The 13,162-nt window shown below is 43.8% G+C and overlaps 1 protein-coding gene across 1 annotated transcript in view; it reads right to left on the bottom strand.

Moving 5' to 3' along the window:
- MAF (MAF bZIP transcription factor) overlaps positions 1 to 13,162 on the bottom strand; it is a 183,755-nt gene that overhangs the window by 105,677 nt on the left and 64,916 nt on the right. The gene's annotated exons all lie outside the window — the stretch shown is intronic.

Raw genomic sequence — 13,162 nt, 5'->3', positions numbered from 1 at the left:
AGAGCCACCTCCCACACTGGTGCTTCTGTAGGTTCTGGATTCCTTGGGTGGAAATTGCTACATAAATATACATTATTGTTATATACTTGTCATTGGATTTCTGCAGTGATTTGATTGCTTTGAAAATGCATTTTAAAATGGATTTATTATTGTGACAGTGAATTTCTTTTGTCTTGGTTTAACATCCATTATCTAGTACAAATAACAGACTTTCTACAAATCTAATTCCAGGTTTTTGCTTCCTATACCTTTACTAATCTAGAAAATCTGCTTGTATTAAGAAACTGCATCAGAAAGGAGTTAAACCAACATATCCTCATAAAGCTGCAATAGACATGAAATGTAATGAGAAATCCTACTGCAAACAGACAGTGTTTTCAGTCTTGAGTCTTTATTTATTAAACCTACTTCAGGAAATTCAGAGAATCTACAAACATTTTGGGGCCTGATGTGTTTTAGCATTATAAAGTAATCTTTAGAGAACAAAGAACACCTTGTGTTTTTCCTGATCTTAAAAGAGGGGGTGTTTGATGCATAAAAACCCCAACCTGGCATTATTTGCAAGAGAGATAACAGCACTGGGGGAGCCTGGTACCAGACCAGTCAGCAGAGGCATGAAGGAAGAGTGAAATTGGGTGGTGCTCAACACAGATTTTTGCTTAGGCAGAGATTTCCCAGGACCCTTTGAAAGCTGGACCTTTACCTTACCCTCTGGAGGATGAAATCAATGTATTTAAGGTGCTCACACAGTGCTGGAACTGAAGTGCCCCAATTTCAGGGTTCTTTGGCTCCTCAGAATGCCTCTGAGGCAAGCAGTGCACTAACACAGCCCTGAGCCCAGGCTCATAAGAGGATGGAGGTGCCCACTGTGGGAACAGGGTGGAATAAAGGTGCCTGACTTCAAAATTGAAATCCAGAAAACTTCTGTTCAGCTGCCAGCAACTGTGAATCATCTGCTGTCCAGACACATTTCCCATTTCCTCTGAGTGTCCTGGGTGCCTCAGTCCAGCTGCATTACAGATCAGCAGCTCGGTGCCAGGAGCAAAGAGCTCAGCAGGGAGTGGGGCTGCTGACTCAGTCCTGTCTCCAAACTGGGACCAGTTTTACCTGACCAGACCCTGTTGAGAAGACCTAACACCACTTCTGTAGAACATTTCTTTTGGTGCAGGGTTCTTGGCTTACACTGTGTGCCCTGACCTGCCCTGGGTGGGACAGGAGTCCCCAGATCTGCCCAGAGCTCTGCTCAGTGGCTCCTCCATGTACAGGTCACAACTGGTGCCACTAAAATATCTCGAGCTGCTTTTATTCAGGGGAAGTTTAAAGGTGGTTTCTCACCTAATGAATCAATTCACAAACTGTTATTATCACCTGAATCACTACTGTGCCCAAGGGTCAAATGCCACTTGGTCCCCTCTCAGAGCAGATATGGGCAAACCCACATGAAGGAGCCCTCCCTGCTGGGCACAAAGCACACCTGGCTGCGAGCAGCTCGGCACAAAACAGAACACGCAGAGTGAAAGGCCACATCTGGGAAATAAAGTCATGCATAAACTCCATCTCGCTGAAAATCATCCTCAGATGGATGTGCCTGACTCCAGGCCACACTCAGCAGCTCGGGTCAAGCTAAGAAACTTTGTACCCACCCCTCTGGCTGCCCAGGCAGAGCAGAAAGGAGCAGAGCTGCTGTCTCCTGCAGCATCAGGGCAGTTTGTGTGCAAGGGTGCAATCCCTTCGTCCCAGGAATGCAAACTTCTCATGGATAGGAAATTCCTGGAATTCATGCCTTTATGATGCAAGGAGGAATGTGCCTTTAAAAATTCTCACAGTCACTTTATTTTCATAGCCTGGCAAAGAGTTTCGTACTCTAATCGGGAAGGGAAGCACAGCACACCTTTAAAGGAATATGGATAATATTTTTCTATTACCCTGATGATTATCACCTAAATTGCCTTATAAAATGTTTAACATTTTATCCTGGCAGTGTTTTAACACTGGAGAACTTTTTCCACCAGGGCCAAGTGAAGGATGACCTGGCAGCAAAGCAGTCGGTACCAGAGAATGGTGGGTCACACCAATCCCAGACCTCATCCCAGGGCTTGTGTGCAAGCTGAAGAATTTGACAGCAGGCCTAGAGCTTTATCAGAAGGTGGCTCACAGCTGGTGCTTGCTCCTGGCCCCGTTGCATGACGTGTCCCCTCGTGGGACCCCATCAGCTGCCCATAACAATGGGTCCAAAGGCAGATGCCACATCTTCGTACCAAGGTAAGTGAAAAGGACACTGCAGCTGCTCAGCTGCACAGAGTCACGGCACATGGGACAGGGGTGTTTTATTTATCATCAGGGCATCCTTTGCCAGTCAGCTCCTATAAACCTTACAGTGACACAAGATTCTTACTGGCAGGCAAAATAGTTAGGTGTATACACAGTTCTCGGGGGAATAATGCGATTTCTTGTTCTTTTTACCAGCATTGTTTAACCAGGTCTGACAAACGTGTTTCTGAGAGAATGGAGTGCAGCTGGGTCGAGCAGAAGTGCTTGCCTGAGCAGGCACCTGCATCGTGCACTGGCTGGATGTACATCCCTGCCTGCAGATGCTGCTGCCTCCCAGGATTTCCAACAAAGTGTCTAAAAATCACCAATCAGTGTTAGGGTTAAATGACATTTTGCTCATCTGAGATCTCTTTCTCTAACTGGCACAGAGAGCAAGAAAGAGAGAAAACCTGAATAATTGAAAGGGGAGGATGGAGAAAGATTTTTTTTTTTTTTCTTTTAAAAAGAAAAGATCAGTTCTCAGTTGGCAAGAGGAAATCCTACAAAAAATATAGGGAGATAATACTGAGCTGCTATTATACCACTGCATCCCTCTGAGGAAAAAGTTATCTCTCAATGGATCTGAAAGGATGTTTTAAGTGAATCAGTAAATGAACCAGTCTGGGGACGTGAACAAAATATGTGTGTTTTCCAGTCTCTGAATATAAACAAACAAAGCATAAATATTCAGAAATTACTCCAGTTAGTCCTCTCGAAAACTCTTTGAGCAATGAGATAAATAATGCGGGTGTTTGCAGTTCAGAGCAGATGATCTCTGTGGGGAAAAGGCAGGAGAGGAAGGAGCTGTAGTCCTCCTGTCCCAATCTTTGGTGATTTACTCACCCATCACAGCAGCCCGGCACAGAGCGGTGTCCACACCACATAAAGCTCAGTGCTAACATACGACACACATAATGGACCTGCTTGGAAGTCTTCACTTGAGGATTTATGAAGAACAATCTAATTATTCAACTCAGTGCTGCTCACTACCATTATTGCTCCTATTTAAAGCCTCCATGGAACAGGCCGTTTGTCTCAGGGGACAGACCTTGTCATAGCGGTTTTCATTGATAGAAATACATTCCCCGGTCTTGATAGCAACCCAGCTAATCCTGGAGAGACTTGGTAAACATATCTCACACTTGATAGGCCCAAGGAATTAGGCCTTGACAGCCCTGATTTTCCAGGAATAGAAAAATGGGGTTGCTTTACCAATAAACTCTAATTAAAGAGGAGCCAGGACCGACCCAAAGCCTCTGTTTGCTGCAACAACACAAGGGCTCTGTGGCTTCCTCCTGCCTGTAATTGCTTCAGCATCCCGAAGGAGGGAGGGGGGTTGTCAGCATCCCCCCATCAAACAGAGGTTGCTCTGTTATTTATAACCCTGGGATATGTAACAGACGAGAGGAGTCACCTTGGCTAAGCAAGTCTCTCCTGTAGCCTAACCTTGGGTGAGCAGCAGCAGCAAGAGCACAGGCAGTGGTGCCAGCATGGATGCAAAGGGAGGCACGGCCAGAATTCCCATTCAGATCCAACCACATGGCAAGGCCTCAGCAGAGTCCCTCATCTTCACTGGAAACAGTTTTCCTTTTTTTAAATTTGCCTGAATATTTATTGGTTCTATTTGTATGCATAAGAATGAGGTAAACATCCTTTGTTCCTCCCCTCCTACCAAGAGTTAGTGAAGGTTTGCATTTTCCCTGTAAATTATTTTAAAGTGAGGAAAATTAACATTTCCTAAAAGGCATCTGGGGACAGTCACCAAATTCCTGTCACTGGCTGCTGGTACCCAGTCACACACTGCCTGTAACCAAAGAGATGCTGAAGGATAAGAGTGTGTCACTCTTATCACCAGACAACCTTAAATGAACAATTTTTTCAGCCCTTCACATTACAAACCAAATGCTGTCCTGAGTGCACCCCTCTGCTTTGCACAGGCACATCCTCCAGGATTTAAGGTTGTGATATTCAGGGGGGGCCCCAGGGAACAACTGATTAGGTTTTTAAAGGTATTTAGATACCAAACTCCCATTGATTTTGAGACTGGCTACATGTGTGAAAATCTTGCTATTGCTTTGCTGTTTTATCTTTTTTTGCTCAAGGCAGTGCTAAGAATGATAGATGTGCCATAATTAAAAATATACATGGAAAGCTCAACCCACATATATCTGGTCTTTGTTTCTCTTCCACCTAGGAAGGAAGTCCAGACCTCTTGCCTCAATGTCAAAACCAGACCATTTCTTTCCCTTGGAGAAATTAGCTATTTTTTCCCAACATTCACACCACTTTTTGAGGTTCCTGATTTGAACCTAATCCCTAAGTTTTTGTCTTTTGAGTATGGGACTTGAAGCCCGCTCTGCTGGGGCTTTCTCTGTAGCTTAATTTTTGCTTTTATCTCTCCCAGTTTTTGAAAGCAAAATTAGCAAAACCTGCTCAGAGCTCAATGCAAGCCTTGGCAGGCAGTTTCAGAGGTGCCAGCATGGTTTACCCAGCAGTGCAGGGCACATGGCTCCTCAAAACTGTATTTTTGAGGGCATAATCACAAAAGCAATGACTTTCAGGGCACAACTGGCAACTCCTGAACTTAAAGGCTAAAACCATGAGCTTTTCCTGCAGGCAGGATAGATGCTTGCAAAGGGTTTTGATCTGCCTTTCTTTGCCCATAATGCAGATCCCAAATGCTTTGGCTACTTATGGTCAGCATTCAAGTGCTAAATGTTGCTGTATGCTCCCACACATATGCTGTGGCCTGAGACAGAGCAGGAAAATTGTGGTATAAAAGTAATAATCTGGATTCTAATTGTTGACTGGCACATGAATATTTGAACTGGAGAAGGTCCTTTCTCATGCTGAATATGGTAAAGGGTACAGGAGCTTTCTTCCTCTAAGGGTTAGAAAGACTCAGTTTGAACAGAAACTTGTAGCCAAGGCTTGCTCAGCGTCCCTGAGGGATGTTTTGTAAGGGATGAAATGGGCCTGATTCTGCCCTGCTATCAGAGTGGCACCAGAATGGGCTTCAGTAATCTTTTACTTGCACCATTCTTATGGGAGGCTTGGGACTGTGTTTCTGTGCTTCTGTGGTTTTAGTTATTTGTGGAAAATGTGTGATGAGATCCACAACCAGCCACCTGTTAAGCCCATTTCCATGCTGGAGTTGATACCAAACAGCACTCAGTGCCTGAGGAACAGTCAGGTTCTTCAGGGAGAAGGGAGCAGAAAATTTGTGATGGTTATAATACAGCACACTTGTGATGACATTTTTTGATTATCTAAAGATTAGGCACCAGGTCCAATCCTACTTGGGTCAACAAGAATTTGACAGCAGTCAACAAGAACAAACTACCTCAAAAGGGTGACTCAGCCACCCAGAGATGGAGGGATCCTGGATGACTTGGATGCAGGAGATTGCTGATTTCTGAACAGGTCTCAAGCAGGGTGCTGAAGCTATGCTAGAAGCCACCCTGATCCTACTCATGCATAAATTACTGGAAGCTCATGCAGTTGCTGAAATAACGTGACTTGACTGTAAACATTGCAAGCAGAAATCAGTGATTTCTTTTTAAATGCACTGCATGGAAACAAGATGAATGCAAGCCAAAAACCCATGTGGTTCTGTGATAGATCACAGTGTATCACAGCTAGGAAGAAAAGGCTCATTCCTGGCTTCAGCATGGATGCTTGCTGCTGAAGGTAGTAAAAGTCCAGCTAAAGTTATTTTACTAGCTTGTAAGTAACAGCCCTCCCAGATCATAAATTACTTTCCTATAGGAATTTACTGTTCAGGGTAAGATGAACAACTCTAAAAAGTAGCCTGATGATGCTGTCCAAATGAATTTCATTGCAGGATGAGGATTGTGGGATTTATGGTGTGTCTTTGTTCTGTACTCCCACGTTCCTGACAGGTTAAATCACCAAAGTAGCCAACTGGCCAGAGCCTGCTCCAGCCTGCTCTGCTGAGCGAGGTGGTGTGTTGAACAATAATGGGAATTCTAGATCCCAAACACTCGATGGTTGAACATGATCTTGGGTTGCTCTTTGGGACACCATTTTCTCAGGGCTCATCATGATTTTGGATTGTGAAACAGCTTAGCTGGAGCCAGCAAACACCTGAGCTGGCAGACAGGAGCTGGAGCGAGCAGCCCCAGCTCCTTCAAAGAAAACTCCTGCATCAAACCCCCTTCTTTTAATGAGGAGGGCACAGCAAACCCCAAACAGCCTGGAGTGCCCATTCTAACAATGTCTTGTGGTGCTTTTCCCTGTGCAGGTGGTTGCTAGGGAGGGAGGAGAAGGAGGAGAGGGAGGGGAGGGAGGAAAAGGAGGGGAGGGAGGGAGGGAGGAAGGAAGGAAAGGAAGGAAGGGAAGGAAGGGAAGGAAGGGAAGGAAGGAAGGTCAAAGTGAGCCAGCTTACAGCAGTCCTACCTCTGAAAGCCAGCCTTGAAGAACACGTTATACGAGGGACTTAGCATAAAAATGTCAATCTACTACAAAAATCACTAGTTTAGCTGTAGATTATTTCTCTCCCTTCCAAGGAACAAATTCCCCTTTTTCCTTTGCTTTCCCCACACACCTGCACACAGAGAGCAGCTCCATTCTGACATTCTCTTACCCTCCAACCATCCCCACCCCAAGCACAGGTGGGTACCCTGGGCACTCTGCCCTTTCACCTGGAGTGGTGGGGGTCTGGTGGAGTTAACAGAGCACAAAACAAAACCCACTGCACACAGTAGATTTAAGTGGAAGAAACTCTTGCAGTGAAGAGTATTTTGATAGTGAGACATAAATATGTGAAGCCTTCCCTTGGGGAAAAAAAAAAAAATTAGCTTCATTGAGTCCTCCAGCCTGCCTAAATCTTTTGGCACATTTCTGAATATTGCTGTGTTAATGAGGTAAGGAACAGCTGATGTCCAAATAAATTCCAGCAAGAAGTTCCAGTTCACTTTAAAGTCATTGACTTTCTTAGGAGGAGGTCAAGGCAAAGTTATTTGCTCGTGGTTTTTCTTTTGCTTCCTGTTTTAAGTTACCAAGTTCTTGTACCGTCAAAAAAACTGCTGACTTCTACCCCTCAGGTGTCTGTGCTAAAGTGGAAAATGAGCTGCTCTTTCTTTCCCCCTGCTCCCCTCTCTCTTTCTCTTTCTCTCTCCCTGTCTCTGTCTTCCTCCCTCTGTGTGTTACTTTGGGGTTGTCTGAGGGACAGGTACACAGCAAACAGCCCCCAGAAGATCCTTAAGGGACAGAACATACAGATTTTACACATTTTAAAATACAGTTGGGCAAGAAATTGGCCCTTTTAAGGCTTCATTTTTTTGTTTGAATATAACAAAATACAAGCACCCCAAATAGCACAGAGACAGCTCTGGAGATGGACCTCAAGACCAGAGATGGACACTAGAGCTTTCAGACCTCAGCCAGGTGGAATTTCTCACTGTCCAAGTTTTAATAGTGTTAAGATCTGACAAATTACTTTGACTTACTGAGACTACAGCCATACCTGAGACTCAGATGAAATTTGAATTCACATTTTTACAAGTTTGAAAATGTGGATTACATTTCTTCTTGAGTCATAAGTTTTTAAAGGACTGCCTAAAACTCCAAGGCCTCACAGAAAAGTCAGTACAGAATAACTCCCCTGAATAAGTTTAAGCCTCTCCTGACCTCACTACTAAAGTATTTGAGGCACGAAATGAAACAAGGCATAGAGAAAAAACAAAAAAACGGTTCTGTGGACATGCTACAGCATCTCTTTATCTTCACTGCCTGAAGAGGGTGGAGCACAATTAGCTCATCTGTGAGAAATTTGGGCAGGCAAGAGGCTTCAAGAAGTATTAAATTCAGCTCCAGACCAGGATCCTGCTGTCCCATGGGTGGCAGCCTAGAAAGCAGCAATTGAGCTGGGGAGCTCATTGCCACAGGAGGCTGTGGTGGCCAGAGAAACCAGTGGGATCCAGAGGGGCTGAGGGACACATGGAGAATTGATGCCCTGGTGGTGAAGGAGCAGGTAGCAAAGGGAACTGTCACACCTGCAATGCCACATTCTTCAAACTTTCTCCTATATTGAACATCAGAGGGAAAACACACGGAGCCACACAGATTTTGCACAAGCCCAGGTTTTAGCTGCCTGCAAGTCTGTCTCTCCAAGAAGTGACGTTGTTCCTGAATGACTCCTTCACCCTCTGCTAGAATGGGGCAAAGCTTCCAGCCTTGGTGTAGGCTCGTGGCAAGCCTTAGGGTGCGTTCTCACCCAAAATGGGTTTTCTGAGGAATGGAAGCAGAAAAAGATATTCCCAGGCAGCTAGATGTGAGAGTATTTCAATATCCGCTCATCCAAGCTTTAATCTCTAAATTGCAAAAACATTAACATTATTGATTGATCAAACATCAATCCAACAGGAAATTTAATTAAATTAAAATGTGTCACTGAGCAGTCCTCACACTGTCACATATAAATCTTTGGAAATGAGTAGACAAAGACAGAAGCGATTTATACCATGTTCCCAGTTCAATTTATCCCCCACCATTTTATTTTCCCACGTATCCTGAGTGTGCTCACAGACTCACAGGGGGACAGCCTCATCTGAAGGGTGTCCATCTGATGCACTCCAGCACCAGAGCCCTCCATGTCCACTGCATGTGGGTAATTTACAGCTGAATAGGCTCAAGCCAGATGGCTCTGGGGAAACAACCTTATTTCAAGGCACTGTTATGGGGCTGCCCTTAATTCAGCACTGCTTCTCCTTGTAGCAGATTTGTCCCCATAGGCAGGAGGCTCCCAGAGAAAGGCTGAGAGGTCCCTTGCATTAAATCAGTTTATTCCTGAGCTGAACATTTTGCAGCATCCAGCAGTGCCAGAGTCCCCAGCAAAGCACAGACACATGGGTAATAGCAAGGTGCTGAAATGGATGATTAAGAAACAACTCTGTACCACAACTTCTTTGGAGTACTATAAATCATTACAGCTGACTGAATAACACAAACAGAGATTAAGAAATATTTTCTCCAATTCATTTCTGAACAGCAGTGGGTTTGGTTTGCTGTCACTTATGACAGGATGATATTTACTGTAATTTATTATTACCGTTGCTGCTATTCTAGAGGCCACTGGCTATTCATGAGAAAGTTTGAGAAGTTGGGAAGTTCATATAGTTTTGAGTTTTTCTGCTAAAGTGTTTTTTCTACCTGACAGGGTGTTGTTTTTTCCCCAACATCTGTTATTCCCCTTCCCAAGTGCCAGCGTCCTGAGGGGAAACCGAGGGGCCGCACGTGACGGCGCTCACGCACTGGGGACAGGGAAGGGCAGAAGGGAAGGAGTCAGCAAATGGGGCTGGGTGAGATGTCTTTGCTTTCAATGGAGCGTGGGGAGGGAAGGAAGGGAAATCCAACTCAGTATTTATAGACATAAAAATCCAGCACTAAGCATTTTGCAGAGAGAAGGAAAACAAATACTCGGTTACCCAGGTGCGTGGTACCCACCGCGCTCCCCAGGGAGTGAGCAGACTCCTGCAGACTCTCTGCTTCTCTCTCTGCCCATCCAGCACCAAACTACATGGGAGTGGTGCTGCCTTCAGAAACCACTTGAATCATTTCAGGGTTTACTTCCTCTAATCTTACCAAATCCAAATTCCAATTCCATTTCTTGAGAGCCATCCTCAAAACAAATACTGAGGTAATACCAATCGGCTTGTGACTGGATGTGAAAATAGAGCTGTCTCAGCACAGAGTCCCACAGACAGGGCACAGATTTTCGCTGTCTCCACCTCCCACTTGCAGCACAAGTACAATTTTCATGCTTCTGTCAGAAGTGCCAACCTGGGGAAGTTGCAATGAGCAAGCATAGAGCAGAGCGATGAATTATCTTGACAACAGGAATTGCTGCTGATAAATCTCTTCAGGATTTGATCCATAAAGGTTTACTTCTCTGTGGTCCATGATAGGGGTGGCAAGATTTGGAGTCTCCAGCAGCACGTGGCATGTGTTTCAGCTCAGAGGCATATCTGCTTTGCAAAGGAAAATCCCCACTGCACAGAACAGACAAAGTGAGCTCAGCTGCATGGGGAAATGGATCTGGAACTGCATTTAGAGGCAGTGATTTATATATAAATTATAAAGTGTGTCAATTCCGGACACCCATTTATATGGAGTTTGTCAGATCCAGCTCTGGAACGTGTATTGCCTGCAGAAACCATCCGGAAAACCTAAGAGGCTGCCTAAAACCCCGGCGTGTGAAAGGCCCCAAACCAGGATTTAATGGATTAGTAAGGCTGAAAAGGACCATCGCAGTCATCTGGTTTTGCTTCCTGTGTAACACAGCTGAAGAACTTCACCCACTCATTTCAGCATCAAAGCCGTAACTTCTGCTGAAGCTATTGCATAGCTTTAGAAAGACACTCATTCTTGATTTAGAGACTGAAAGCAATGCTCAATCCACCACATTCCTAAGCCAAATGTTCCAGCCATTAACTACTCTTGCTATTAAAAAGACACACTTTCAGGGCAACTTTATCTAGCACCAGCTTCATAGAGTCAGATCCTGCTCCGTCCTTCCTTGCTGTATTGAAGAGCAGGTTACAATCAGGTTTAAGTTGTGTGGACTGTCCTATGAATGTTTTCTCACACAGTCTCAGAAATACACCACCTGAGAAGATTTATGAAATTACAGATTAACTGAAAAATACCATTTGCAAGAGAATAACCCCCTCTCTTCTGATGAAAAACTTCTGCACATTTTTGTGCGTGTATCTGTGTTTTATTTTGCTTTTATCCTGATGACTCTGAGATGATATGGATAAAGAGATACAGGTAAATATGTGTCACACAGATCTCTCCCCCAGAACATTAGGAGAGGCATAATTCTGTGCATCAAAGCACAGTCTGTGTCACATCCAGCACAGACACTGAACAATGTCCCTTTAGAAAGGGCAGAGGGTGAGAGTAGCTTTATGACACTATTGATTTATTCTGTGCCTGCAGTTAAAAACTATACCCAGACAGACAATAAAAATAACTGCTCTAACCATATAACAGCTTCCTGCTACTAAAATGGATTTTACACTTAAAGGCATGGAGGGCTTTTCTTTCTTTCCTTAAGTCTCAATTATGACTTTTTTCTGAATAAATGGAAATGAGAAATTGTCAGAACTGGTTTAATCCTGATGTTGTGCTTTTTCTCTGCTTGCCTCTGTGTTTAAAAAGGCCAGGTTTATTTTCCTGTTGCAAAGTTATAAGTGCACTAGTGGGCACAGTAACCTGGTATTAATCAGACCAGATAATTTGGTGTACAACTTCTACATGTAGAAATGAGCAATGGGAGTGGTAGTTTGCAATGGATGTATCATAAGAAATAAAATTGATTATGGTCTGTATGGTTAACTGGATGAGCTAGGACTGAGGTTGTGACCTTAGGTTTGAGTGTTAAAATAACATCTAAAGCAGCAGAATCATCTCCTAGAAAACCTATTTTCATCCCAAGGACTCCATAGTTTTGCACACTGAGATTTGGGTAAGCTGCAAGTGCTTTGTTACACCAACACTGTTGTCTTAAGCAGGTTCCTAACAGGCTTCTATGGTAATTAGCCAGTTTCCATGATAATAGGGAAGGAATCTTAAAAATGGAAGCCCTGGACTGTGTGGACATGAATGGATCAATGAAATGTTTTAAGACCATATAAGCCTCCCTTGAGGCCTTTATCAAGATTCCTGAAACTGCTGAAAGAAATGAAGATGGCATGGCAATCGGTCTGCGAGTTGGCACCAGAGGCAGATGGAGAGGTCCTGTCTCTCTGTACTTGTCCTGTTAGGACAGTTTTGGCTACAAATGAAATGATCAGACCAGGGGAATTATTGATCTGAAACTTGGGCTTTTTTCAGATTTTTGTCAACAGGGCCAGTTCATCAGTTCACAAAGCAGAACCCATAGGCACAAAACAGAGAGGACAGTGAGGAGGCACAAATGAAAGTCCCAAACTATATGAAAGACAGTGTGAGACAGGATGAGAGGGTCAGGTAGAGCAAGGAGAGATTTACCTGTTTCTTGCAGAATGGAGATGAGCAGCCTGGCTGTATGAGGTCAGACAGTATAAGGAAGAGAGCATTGGGCTGGAAAAAAAATGCTCAGAAAAGGAAGAAAGAAAAGGAGGAGGAGGAATCTGCTATTCAAGTGTCATTCCCTTTCTATAGGTTTTATGATTTGGGAGATACTGCCTGAATGACACATAATGTGAGATATTGTAATGGGATCTCCTGTCCCTGGAGATGCTCTCAGAAATTAGATTATTACATGAGCATGGCTTTTATAAAAGTCAGCAAACATTGTAATAAATGAACTCAAAGAGTGAGAAAATCAAGATTAGACTCTTCACATTTGGCTGGGGGATTTTTTCCACTTACTTATGCTCTGTGATAAAGCTTAGATACATTAATGAACTTGCTTTAAAATTAACTTATTGAATATGTTTGGAAGATACATTTTTGTTTTAATCTGTAAAACATACAAATAGGAATGTTTACACAGAAAACAACCCTGTGGAAATTGTATATTTCCACCCCAGAGAGAGAAGACTTTTTTCAGCTTTGTTTTCACATGTCCTTTTGGTGGTTCTGGCATTGGAAACTTCATTTCTTGCAGTGGAGGTCACTGTCTGCTGAAACCCTCATGGGACATGACACCGAAAACAGGGGTCTGATTTCTCTGATTTTCATGTAATGGTCAACAGAAAATATCTAAGATGGAAGTTTAAATTTGCCTTTCAGCTACAGGGTCCATTGTTAATCTTCATTGCATCTCCAACTCCTCTGGACAAGCCAGGATGTGGTCCTTAAATGTTTACACACAGCTCCTCCCTCACCCAGGATTTGTCAC

This window comes from Parus major, chromosome 11, assembly GCF_001522545.3.
Source record: "Parus major isolate Abel chromosome 11, Parus_major1.1, whole genome shotgun sequence".
NCBI lineage: Eukaryota > Metazoa > Chordata > Aves > Passeriformes > Paridae > Parus > Parus major.
This window is presented reverse-complemented; position numbering and strand designations above follow the sequence as displayed.